The sequence below is a fragment of the Magnolia sinica genome, chromosome 1, assembly GCF_029962835.1.
Source record: "Magnolia sinica isolate HGM2019 chromosome 1, MsV1, whole genome shotgun sequence".
Lineage (NCBI taxonomy): Eukaryota > Viridiplantae > Streptophyta > Magnoliopsida > Magnoliales > Magnoliaceae > Magnolia > Magnolia sinica.
This window is the reverse complement of record NC_080573.1, coordinates 29,177,731-29,190,672: the sequence shown is the minus strand read 5'-3', so window position 1 is coordinate 29,190,672 and position 12,942 is coordinate 29,177,731. Positions and strand designations below refer to the sequence as shown.

At 38.0% G+C, this 12,942-nt stretch overlaps 1 non-coding gene across 1 annotated transcript; it reads right to left on the bottom strand.

Moving 5' to 3' along the window:
* Window positions 1-10,691: 10,691 nt before the first annotated feature.
* LOC131222547 (small nucleolar RNA R71) lies at window positions 10,692-10,798 on the bottom strand. The gene has a single exon (XR_009160103.1). It is a non-coding gene; the product is annotated as a small nucleolar RNA R71 (small nucleolar RNA).
* Window positions 10,799-12,942: the final 2,144 nt, after the last annotated feature.

The window sequence follows — 12,942 nt, the reverse complement described above, 5'->3', positions numbered from 1 at the left end:
TCTGCCTCATTCTTTTACTCATGACTTAAAATGGTCTGAAGGAGTGAATGAATGGCCCAGATATACCTTTCATCACCAAGGTGGGCCCCAGAAAAAAATCTAAGTATTTTGTGTACAATTTCCACTGTCCAAGTGGCATGGCCTACATGAACTTCTAATCGGCCTAATTTTTGGGACCATACAATAAATGGTGCTAGTAAGATGGATGAATGGTGTGGATTTAGCACATACATTGTGGTGTGGCTATGATCGGCCCATAAAATTTTACCCAAAATGTGGACGTCACTTCCTTACACCATTATTTTATTTTGATATTATTATTATTATTATTTGTATATTTTCTCATCAAGGTGGGTCACTTGAGAGATCCAGTCCATCCAGTGTATGTGTCTCACTTGGTGGAGGGGTCAGTCCAAGTTTCAGATGCATCAAAGTTTCAGGTGGGCCCCATCATGTACTTTTGTATATTTTAGCACGTCTTTACATGATTTTTGATGGTGTGGGCCACCTGAGTTCCGTGTATGGCTAAAATTTGGGGGTGGCCCATTTTTAAACGGGACCCATCAAATGCATGGGATTGATGTTCGACACACATCATGGTGGGGCCCACCTCTTTCCAGCGTCAGCAGAGACGCTGCTTGCTGCAACGTCAGTTTTGCATTCTTTTTTTTTTGTTTTTCATATTTGGGGCCCACAACGAGACGATTCAGTCCGTCTATTGCGTGTATCCCACTAAGTTAAGGGGTCATTTCAAGTTTCAGATACATCAAAATTTCAGGTGAGCCCCCAGAAAGTACTTTTATATGTTTTAGCATGTTTTCACATGATTTTTGATGTTGTGGCCTACCAGAGAACTAGATTGGCTTCATTTTTTTAGCTCAACGCCTAAAATGATCTGAAAAATTGAATGGACGGCGTGGATTTGATACATACATCATGGGTGGGGCCTGCTGTGGACCCACAGTCCAAACCCCTTCATTTAAGCAGCCAGGCACTGCCTGCTTCAGCGTCCGGAGGACGGTGCAGTGTATTTTTTTCTTGTTTGTTTTTGTGTTGTGTGCACGTGTGTGCATGGGCGTGTGTGTGTGTTTGGCCAACACAATGGGCCACACTTTGGATGATTTGGATGGCCTACAAAATTCTAGTGGGGCCCACAATCAATGGGTCCCACCAAAAAAAAATATATATATATTTCTATTATTATTCTTTTCATATGTATTTACCCATGAATCCACACCATTAAACACACCATTATCATCATATCATCACCATTTTTTTTATCATCTTTTTATATGTACTCTCCTACATATCCACACCATTGATCACATCATTATCATCAACATCATTTCCACCATACAAAAATACAACAAAAACAAAATAAGAATGAGTAGGGTGGGTGTACTCACCTTGATGAATTAGATGGATGGTTGAGATGGAATTGATGGTTGAGATGGATGGAAGGGATGGGATTGGTGGAGTTGATGGCCCACCAAGATCACTCCTCTCTCTCTCTCTCATATGGAAAAATGGTGAAATGCTAAGGGATGGAGGGGTATTTATAAAGAAATGGATAAAATTTTAGTTAAGTTAAGCTAATGTGATTAATATTATCTTAGGCTAGGATTATGGTACTTAATTCATGCTTTGTAATTAATGGTGGATTAAAGAAGCATGGGATGACATGGTGTGGTGATGTCATGCATAGTGTATGGCATGGAGAAAGGTTGACTTTTCATGCAAATGAGAGAGAAGAGTTATGGGTATGTGACATCACACACATGGGTAGAGATTCTCTCACCCATGTGTGGCATGTACATGTGTGTAAGACATGTGTTGTGCACATGTGTGGAATGAAATACATGTTGCCATGTGTACATGATACACTTATTATTCTTCACGGCGTATCGCACTAACGGAGTATCATACCGACGCACGGGTGGTACCTCCACGATCACGACGATGGGGCAGTCGATATGAGACAGGTTTCAAGGTCTTGAGGTCCCAGTCAGTTGGGTGTGTACTATGAACGGTTAATCTAGGTCTAGCTAAGGGCGTAGATTATCATGTACATAAACATAGAAAATCGTATGGAATAGACGGGGTCTTACAGTTGGGATTCAATTGCATTGAGAGAGGGAGAGTCTTAAAAAAAAGACTCTCTCCTACACTCACGGAGATACTCTTGGAATTGCAAGTGGATTTCACGCAAAAGCCTTTCATTGGAAGATCCTGTGGAAGGATTTTGTGGGGCCCACTATGATGTTTGTGATAAATCCAACCCGTCCATCCATTTTTCGAAATCATTTTAGGACATGCGACCAAAAATGGGGAGGATCCAAAAATAAAATGGGCCACATGAGAGGAAACAGTGAGGATTTAGTGACCACTGTTGAAACATTTATATGGCTACAAAAGTTTTGTATTGGTTTATGTTCCTGGTGTTTTCCTTTCATCATAGTGAAAATGTCATTATAAATGGATTGGATGGAATATAAACACCAAGGTGGAGCCTACGAAGGTTTCAATGGTAAGCATTCCTTTCCCCATTGTTTTATCTCGTATGGCCCACTTGAATTTTGGATCCTCCTCATTTAGTCATTTTTGGTATAATGTCCTGAAATGATATCTAAAAAAGAATGGAAAGGTTGAATTTCACACAAAGATCACAGTAAGCGTCATGCAGAATCCTTTCGCGGATCTCCGTGGGAAAGGCTTTAGCAGGAAATCCGCGTCCCTGGGTTTCCAAAAGGGACTGGCTACTCCCTCGCCACCAGCCAATGGGGGTGGTCAGTGCTATGTGGGCCCCACCATGATGTATGTGTTTTATCTATGTCATCCATCCTAAAATTGAAGCATATCCAAAGATCAAGTGGATCATGCCAGGGGAAAAAGTGAGGATAATGATTTTCACCATTGAAACTTGTTAGGCCCCATAGTGATGTTTATTTGTCATCCAACCTGTTCATAAGATCATACAGACATGGATGAATGAAAAACAAAAATATAAGCTTGTCCAAAAGTTTCGTGGCCCCCCAAAAATTTTCAATAGCAGAAGTTCAATTCAACTATTTCATGTGGTGTGGTCCATTTGAACATTGTATATACTTCATTTTTGGGATGAAGTACAAAATTATCTGGGAAAATGGATGGACGGAGATGATAAAATATATAAATCATGGTGGACCTCACACAGTTTACTCAATCAGTAAGCTAAGCAATCCCCTTCGGTCTCGGAGTGGGACGCGGATTACATAATGAGAGGTTGAGTAGTTAAAAAAAGAGAAAAAAAAAAGAGGTTGAGTAGTTGAAGTGACATCACCAAGTTCTGTGGGTCCTACCATGATGTATGTATTATATCCAAACTGTCCATCCATTTTGAGAGATTATATTATGGCATTATCTAAAGAATGAGGTAGATCAAAAGCTCTAGTGGACCCCACCACAGAAAAAAGTGGGGAGAGTGATGCCCACGGTTAAAATCATCCTAAGGCCCACCGTACTGTTTATTTAACATCTAATTTGTTGATTAGGTCAGACAGACCCATATGAAGAGAAAAAACAAAGATCTCGATCCAAAACTTTTATGGCCTCCAAAATTTTTTTAATGGTCGACGTCCATTCAACATTGTTTCCTGTAATGTGGTCCACTTGAGATTGGGATATACCCCATTTTTGGTCTCATACCATAAAATGATCTAGAAAAATAGATAGACGACATAGATGAAACACATACATTATGGTGGGGCCCACATAGCATCGACCACCTGCCATTGGCCGGTGGCCGGGGAGTAGCCAATCCGTTTCCCAAATACAGGGGACACGGATTTACTGCTAAAGCCTTTCCCACAAAGATCCCACGGAAGGATTCTGTGTGGGGCCCAATGTGATCTTTGTGTGAAATCCAACCCGTCTATTCGTTTTTAGATTTCATTTTAGGACATTATACCAAAAATGAGGAGGATCCAAAATTCAAGTGAGCCATACGAGATGAAACAGTGGGGAAAGGAATGCTTACCGTTGAAACCTTTATAGGCTCCACCTTGTTGTTTATATTCCATCCAAACCGTTTATAAGGTCATTTTCATTGAGATGAAATGAAAACACCAGGAACATAAACCGATACAAAACTTTTCTAGCCATATGAATGTTTCAACGGTGGTCACTAAATCCCCACTCTTTCCTCTCATGTGGCCCATTTAATTTTTGGATCCTCCTCATTTTTGGTCGCATGTCCTAAAATGATTTCAAAAAATGGATGGCGGGTTGAATTTATCACAGACATCATAGTGGGCCCCACACAGAATCCTTGCACAAGATCTTTCAAATGAAAGGCTTTTGCGTGAAATCCGCTTACAATTCCATGTGAGTGTAGGAGAGAGTCTTTTTTCGAAGACTCTCCCTCTCTCAATGTAGTTGAATCCCAGCTACTCTCCTCATCTCACAACTTACGTGAAGGATGGCACATAAATTTCTTGCGGTATGGTCCGTATACATATACAGGGGCACTCCAGCCGTTGGATCAGAGGTCATTTTAAAATGATCACCATTTATACAATGGGCCTTTATTGTCAGCAAGCAAGAATTTTATTGGAAAAAGAAGGGGCCCCATTGGGCCAAAAGCGTACAACTGATGAGATAAGATGGGTGAAATGACCTGAAGGACTAGCAATACCTAACGTGGACTGCCTACTGAGTAAACTCTATGGGGCCCATTGTATTGTATATATCTTATCCATGCCGTCCATTCATTTTACCAGCTCATTCTAGGGCATGAGCCCAAAATTAAAGCACATCCAAACCTCAAAGTGACCACACGACATGAAAACAGTGGAGAGACACCGAGAGCAAACTAAGGTATTTGACTCTACCCATAACATGCAAACAGTGTATATATGCTTCTTATTCTGGATATTGATATTGATTATTTTTTAAAAAAAAATTAAAAAAAAAAAAACTTCTAGAAGTGTACTATGCTGAGAAGAACTTTGATACTCTGGTGTGATGGATGATATACAGGCAATTAGAAATTATTAAGAAACTGCATGCATGTCATTAAAACTTAGATGCACTATGAACCAAAATTTTCGAGCGCCCACATGGGTGTACCCATGCACGGGGTTTATAGGGTTCTGATCAGACCCACATCCCAAGCAGGATGGACGATTTGGATCGTCTGATGTGGGGTGATGGTGGGCCACAATCAGAGACGATGGACGATCACTCGTTCAAATTTTCATCGAGCAGGAAAACTAAGAGAGGAGAAATCTCGCCTTTTCGATTTTCATTGGGTCAAACCTGATTTGACCGAGCTCTCGGTCTAGCGCAGCGCTGGTGCTCTTGCACTGTGTACATGCTCATCTTCAGAATAGGGTCCACAATGATGTGTGATTAAATCCACACCGTCTATCAAGTTTTACTTGTCTCATTGGGGCATCTGACCAAAGATGAGGCAGATACAAGGCTCGAGTGGGCCATAACAAGGGAGTTGCAGTCTTTAAATGTTGATTTACATTGATTTGATGGCCAGATCCTCTTTATTTTGGTTATCAATGGCTTTTAGCAATTGATTTCCGAATTGGGTAGTCACTTGGCGTGATGTCATTCAATGACATGTTATGGACCTTATCGACGAGTCAAATCTTCTACATGATCAATGAAGGTGGGCCAATGATCACATAATGAACTCTATCCATTCAAATGGCACATGAGTGGGAATGTAAGAAAGGAAAGAAGAAGGCTTCCTTCTTTGGAAGTTTTAGGATCAACGCCCGCTTGACTCGAGCTGCGGTCTGATGTACCATGGGTGTTCACACACTGTGCACACGCATTGGCCTAGTGTGGAGTTCATTGATTCATTTTGTGGAATCTACACCAATCACCAACTTTAACTATCCAAATTAGGATGGCAATCCATAGATTAGGTAGGCCATACCTTTAAACTTCAAGTTCTAATTGTGGATTTATGTTGATCTGATGGTTAGATCATTCCGCATTTGAACATCAGTAGTTAAAAGGGTTCTAGGGATCCTAAGTAATGCTCAAGTGCGATATAGGGGTTGTTCCTGAAATCGAATAGTTTAATTTGTGTCTTCAAAAGATGGTTCATCCAATGGGATGATGCAAACCTAATGAAGGGTGAATCTGATGATTCAGGTCTTGAAGCTAAATCATGGACGGTTAGGTTCATCTATCATAAAAGTTAAAATCCTAAGAATAGACTTTTATGATGATGTGATGATCCATTTTGAGAATCAACAAATGGAAGGATTGTTATATGAATGAAGGTTGTACTAGATGGTTGAGATGGTTAGATGAAGAGTCGTCGGATGGTGACGTGTAAGGTAAGTTACGTGTGTTCCCCATACACGTGTAAACTAATTTAGATTTCTATAGTTACACTCGAGTACTAAAAAATACAGGGCGTTACTGCTAAAGCACTAACAGTTAAAACCCTGACAATCACATGTCCTCAGGTCTAAAGATTAATCAACTTCCAATGCATCATTAAGTCTAACATAGTCCAGGCAAATAGGCTCTAAGACTAGTGGCTTAATATTAATCCACCAATGCAAGTGCCCAATCGATCCAATAAAATTCATATCCATGGCACATTCACACTTCCACATGAGGTAAGGTAAATGCATATTAACACTTAGTTCGATGGTTGAGACTTTCCATCCTGACTTAAGTCAATCCCCTCACATTAGATGACCATACCTTTTATCCTATGATCACCATAGGTTTGTTATAAAACTTGTGATGGTCATGGTAACAGGATACTAAGATCTATAAACCAAAACTCTCCCTTAGTCAAGGATCATTGCGTCTAATCTCAAGTTCTCAAGGACAATCTTGGTAACATGGTACTAAGATCCATAAATCATAACTCTCTCTTAGTCAAGATCATTGTATCCAATCTCAAGTTCCACCTAGGACACTTGGTCATCATGATCTATGGTTGAAATCATACTATTGCATCCACATGCCAAATGAATAGGCCCACATCAGTTTTTTTAGGGCACAAGTCCAATTATCTAGTTAATAAATGTGGGTGTAGTTGGGCACATCCATCAAGGTTCTTTGAGACTCACACGAGCCAGCACGGTTTTCACTTGGTTCTTAAGAACTCACTAATGGCTTAGATATTGGAGATCAAATGTTCATCAAGTAGCTTTTCGGTTGGACCCAACACTAAAAAGGTTTTTATAAGTTTTACAAATATATTCAATCATAAGACTTTTATGTTAACCATTAAAATGGTTTGGTCGTACTTGATGACGATTTAATGGGTATATGAGATAAGATAGGATCAACATGCTTCTAATGTAATGGGGCATATGGAAGATTGTAAGGTGATAGAGTGCTATAAATAGTGTCTCCTTAAAATAATAATTCCTTATTATATAGAGATCATATCCCAAAGGAAGAGATGATCCTTAAAGAAAGAGAGAGCATGGGACGTGTTTACACTCGACCTATCATGACTAGATCAAATGACTCAGAAGATGTCACGTGGCATCTACACCATACGTGGTGTAAATGAATTATAAAATAGGACTTAGAAACATGAACATGTGAGAACATTAAATACTAGAGTTCCATCAAAAGTAGCTCTCTCCAAAGCAGATCCCATCAAAGCAAATCTCTTTCAAGCATTAAGTGCTAAAGTCTTATCAAAAGCAACTCTCTATAGACGCAAGAGCCCAGTGACGCGAGATTTTCAACAATATTTCATATGCAAGAGTTATTCACAACCCCAAGTGTAGGGGTGTGATGTAGTAATAACTCGGTGAGACCTTGGTCAAATCCACAAGGATTAAACTTATATGTATTCTGAAAATAACTAGAAGTAGAACTAGAATAAGATCTAAACCTAAATCTGAAATAAAAGAGAGTAATTGTGAATGAAATTTCAATAATCAAAAGGGAACTACAACACCAAGGATCCACTTGTAGCTATCAGGATGCTACCTTACTTGATTTAATAAAACACAACTGGAATCAGATTCCTATCCAATCCAGTTGAAAGATAAAGTAATTGAAGCACAATTTGAACTCATTGAAATAGTCATATATGAAGAAGTATTGTGATGATTGGAAGGGAATTCATGCATCCACCACGCCCAGGAGACGATGGTGAATCACGAGTTTTACCAATCTCACAATCTTAAATAGATAAGAAGATAATCAAAGATATCATAGCTTCTATTGTAATTTGAGTCATAATAAATCATGTAAAATTAAAAATATTCCTTAAATTCAAACTAGAAATCAATGATGTTCAACATAAATAAAAATCAAAGCAAGATAATGTTGAGAGTCAAATATTGCATATTGGACCCCATTTATATCTTAGCTTTATGAACATGATAATGCTTAATGTTCTATTTTACTCATGTTTTTGTTACAAGGTGAATTTAAGAGCTTGTATTGAAAAGGGTGCTAAAAGCATGGATTTGATGCTTAAGAATTACCAAGGCAATGGATGAATCTTAGAAGGCCAAGATTAAAGAATTCATATGCTAAAGATCTAAGAAAACCAAGTGAGTATTGAAGAGAATCAAATATTTGAAGTAAAGAAAAGAAATCCTGAAATTGTCCTGAAAACAAACATATTCTTGAAAGTGTCCTGAAGAAGTAGATTCTAAAACTCTAGGTCATTCTGTGAAATTGCGCGGATTGAAGTCTATTTTGAAAAATTATGTAAAATTGAGGTAATTTTTAGAGTTTTCCAACTAGGTGCGAAAGTTGGAGTTCCACAACTAATAGGACTCCCTAGGATATTTCTAGGGATCTTCTAGGGTTTGTGGAGTGGAGCAAAAGTGTGGAGAAGCCATCGTTAAGAGTTTTTCTTCCTTTTCCTTAGTTGTTTTTATGCTTTTCTCAAGAGATTCTAATTCAATCATGTCTATGGTTGGCTAAACTTCTTAGTAGGGTTAAGAGGTGAAGCTTGTAGCGTGATGGGATGTTTTTTATTGCATTGATTCATGTTTAAGTTGAACTATCTTTGATTCTGGTTGATTATAAGAAATACTTTTAGTTTTTAATGGTTTGCCGTGACTTAAATTACAATCGATTTGCGATAGCTTTGAGTATGTTCTTTTCATGTATTGAGATTGTGAAATTATGAAATCCCATTGTTCAGCATCGTCCCATGGGCATGGTTGGGTGATGAAATCTTTATAATCTTCATGATTCTCTTATGATTAGTTGTGGGATATGGTAAATCTTATTGTTTGCCTTGTCTCATGGGCATGGTTTTGTGATGGAATCACTTCTAGTTCTCACACCAATCATCCATTGATAATTAGGTCAAATAAAGTTTAGATTTAGTTTTACTGATATATCTTCCAATTGGATAAGATGAGACTTTAATTCTAGTTGTGTTATTGAATTAAGCATAGATCTCTTTGATCTCTATAAGTGGATCCTTAGAAACCCTAGTTTCCCACCTTTGAATTTACAAGTTTTAGTTAAATAATTCACAATTACTCTCTCAATCAATTCGAATTTAGATAAACATCTTCTTCTAATTCTAGTTCTAGTTACTTTCAGAATACGTACAAGTTTCAGTCCTTGTGTATTCGAAATCGGTCTCACCAAGATTATTACTACATCGCGACCCTACACTTGGGGTTGTGAACAAGTTTTGGCACCGTTGCTTGGGATTGACGGTTGCATTTTCTGGATTTGATTAGTTTTGAAATTAGATAAGATAAGACAAGATTAGATAAGATAAGATAGGATATGATGAGATAAGATAAGATAAGATAGGATATGATGGGATAAGATAAGATTATGGTTATTTCTAATTTGTTTTTAGAAACTAACTTTTCTTTCTATTTCTAGATTTAGAAACTTTCCTAATTTGTTTTTAGAAAGTTTCCTTTTTAGTTTTAGACACCAACTCATCTTTATATTTTTATTTTTAGAAACTTTCTTATTTCTTTTTTTTAGAAACTAATTCACTTTCATTTTTCTTTTGCAAGATCCTAACATAGAAACTTCTAATTTGGTAACTTCCTTCTAATTCTCTCTCTTTTTATTTCTAGATTTCTATTTTCCTTTTTCTTTTTAGGTTTAAGATAGATTCTGAAATTGAGGGCTGAGAGTGTTTCATGCCCAAGTGGGTCCGAGACAACACTCGACATCTCTTAAGTGAAGGAGAATTGGTTGAAGGGTTATATATCCATCACAGGATTAGACACCACTCGAGATCCATAGAGTTAACTGAAGTTATGGCTGCAAATAAACTGGCTAATCAACCTCCAAATCTACCCCAACTTAGGGTGGAGGAAATCCAAGATGAGATCGAGGTGCATCAAGCACCCTCGCCTTGTACTTTGTGAGACTATTTACAGCCGGCAGCGGTGAGCACACCCACATGCATGGTTTTTCCAGAAAATATGAGACATATGAATATTAAGCAAGGGGTGATCCAACTCCTTCCAAATTTTCATGGACTTGAATATGAAAGTCCATATCTGCACTTGAAAGAGTTTGACGAGATCATAGCCACTTTATATTTTCCTAACATGTCAGAGGATATGGTCGGACTGAAACTCTTTCCCTTTTCTTTGAAAGAGAAAGCTAAGACGTGGTTGAATTCACTACGTCCCTGATCTACTGACACATGGAATGACATGATAAGGGAGTTCATAAAGAAAATTTTTTCACATCATAAAACGAACACCCTTAGGAAGTTAATCATGAACTTTGCCTAAAAGGAGGATGAAACATTCTTCCAATGTTGGGAGCGGTTCAAGGGTCTTGTCAGTTCATGCCCACAACATGGTTTTGAAACATGGCACATTACACACTTTTTCTATGATGGTCTGACATCTTGCATGTGTCAATTAGTCGAGACAATGTGCAATGGGGAATTCATGAATAAAAATGTTGATGATGTGTGGGACTACTTGGATAGACTTACTGAAAACGCACAATCACGGGACACCTACCCAAAATCAAGCACCACTTCTAGGCCCACTCAATCAAAGGAAATAGGTGGATTATACCTTTTGAAAGAGGATGATGATATCAATGCTAAAGTGGCTAATCTCATAAGGAAATTCGAGGCCGTGGAACTAAAGAAGGATAAGGTTAAGGAAACTATTTGCGGTATTTGTACTTGCAACGTTCATACAACTGAAAATTGTCCAATAATACCTGCCTTTCGAAAGGTGCTAAATGAGGAATTTAATATTGTGAATAATTACCAAAGACCTTTCAATGGACATACCTCCAATACATACAACTTAGTTGGAGAAATCATTCACATTTTAGTTAGAGGAATGGACAAACTGCTACCCCTCAAGGTTTCTTCAATCAAATTCCAAATCAAGGGAAACCTCAAGAGGATCCGGTTTAAATATATATTCGAGACCAAGAGCTACTCAATCAGGATATTCAATCAGCATTGGGAATGCTTGTGTCATATATTTAAAGGATAGAGTCGCACTTAACAATTGGGGGAAAGGGGATGCTTCCTGCTTAAGCTCTCCCCAATCCCAAATCGTAATATGAGATAAGTGATCCAAGCTCTTCAAATCAGATGGAGCAGGCTAAATCTATTACCACTTTTAGGAGTGGGAAGATCATTGACAAAACCATTTCGGTTAGGGTTGAAAAGTCTAAAGACCTGGAAGTAGATGAAACTGATAGACCTAGCAACACTCCACAAGAGTTAGAATCGAAACTTCAAAGCAAGCTAATTGCACCATTCCCCCAACGGTTGATTGCACTAAAATCACTCTCAAACTCTCAGGAGATTCTAGAGGTGTTAAAACAAGTGAAGGTCAATATTCCTTTACTGGATGTGGTTAAGCAAATACCTTCATATGCTAAATTTCTGAAAGACTTGTGTACGACCAAAAGACGACAAAATATTTAAAAGAAAGTCTTTTTAACTGAAAAAGTGAGTACCATCCTAAACCAAGATGTGCCACAAAAATATAAAGATCCTGCTAGCCCAACCATACCTTGTGTAATTGGGAACTACCGAATTGAGCACGCACTTCTTGGCTTAGGAGCGAGTGTAAATCTAATTCCTTACTTGGTCTACAAATAGCTAGGTTTGAGTGAATTGAAACTCACCCTAACCACATTACAACTTGTTGAATGCTTAGTTCGTGTACCGAGAAGGGTAATTGAGGATATTGGTCTAGGTTGACAAATTCAACTACCCGATAAATTTTATCATCTTAGATACGCAACCCATTAATAACATGAGCACTTAAATTCCCATGATTCTTAGTCGCCCATTCCTCGCCACTTCAAATGTAATCATTAATTATAGGAATGGAGTCATGAGTATGTCTTTCGGGAATATGTGTAAATCTCAAAATTTCATAGCCAGAGTTCATACTTATGCCCGAAAAAACCGGGTGTTAATAATGTGTAAACTTGGCTGCTTTTGAAAATCGTACCTTAATTTTTTTTGGATCACATCAAGATACATTCAAAAGGTAACATTCATAAGAATAACATTAACTATATTTCTTATTCCAAAATTAAATAAACTGTCAAACGCTTGCACAATGGGAGCTTATTACAATATTTGAGCTACGTAGCGGAAGCATAAAGAAAATAAACCTTAAACTAAAATTTCCTAGTCTAGTTAATAAAGTCTTTTGCCAAGGTTTGGTCTTCTGGGATCTCGACCTGTACGTCACCAACAACATTTGTACAGTTGGGAAAGGGTCAATGCCCTACTCATAGTGAAGGTTATCCGTTAAGATTAACAGTAATTCAAGAGATTCATAAATCAATATAAAAGTTCTAATACGTCTCGTACTCCATAGCTATAAGAGATATCAATGCATAAGCAATCTATATGAGATGCATGCCTAGAAAAGTATATGCGGTTTATCACCCTTAGCGATCGCCAAAATGTGGAAGTGATTAGAGTTATCTGACTCGCCTCGCATCCCATACTACAGA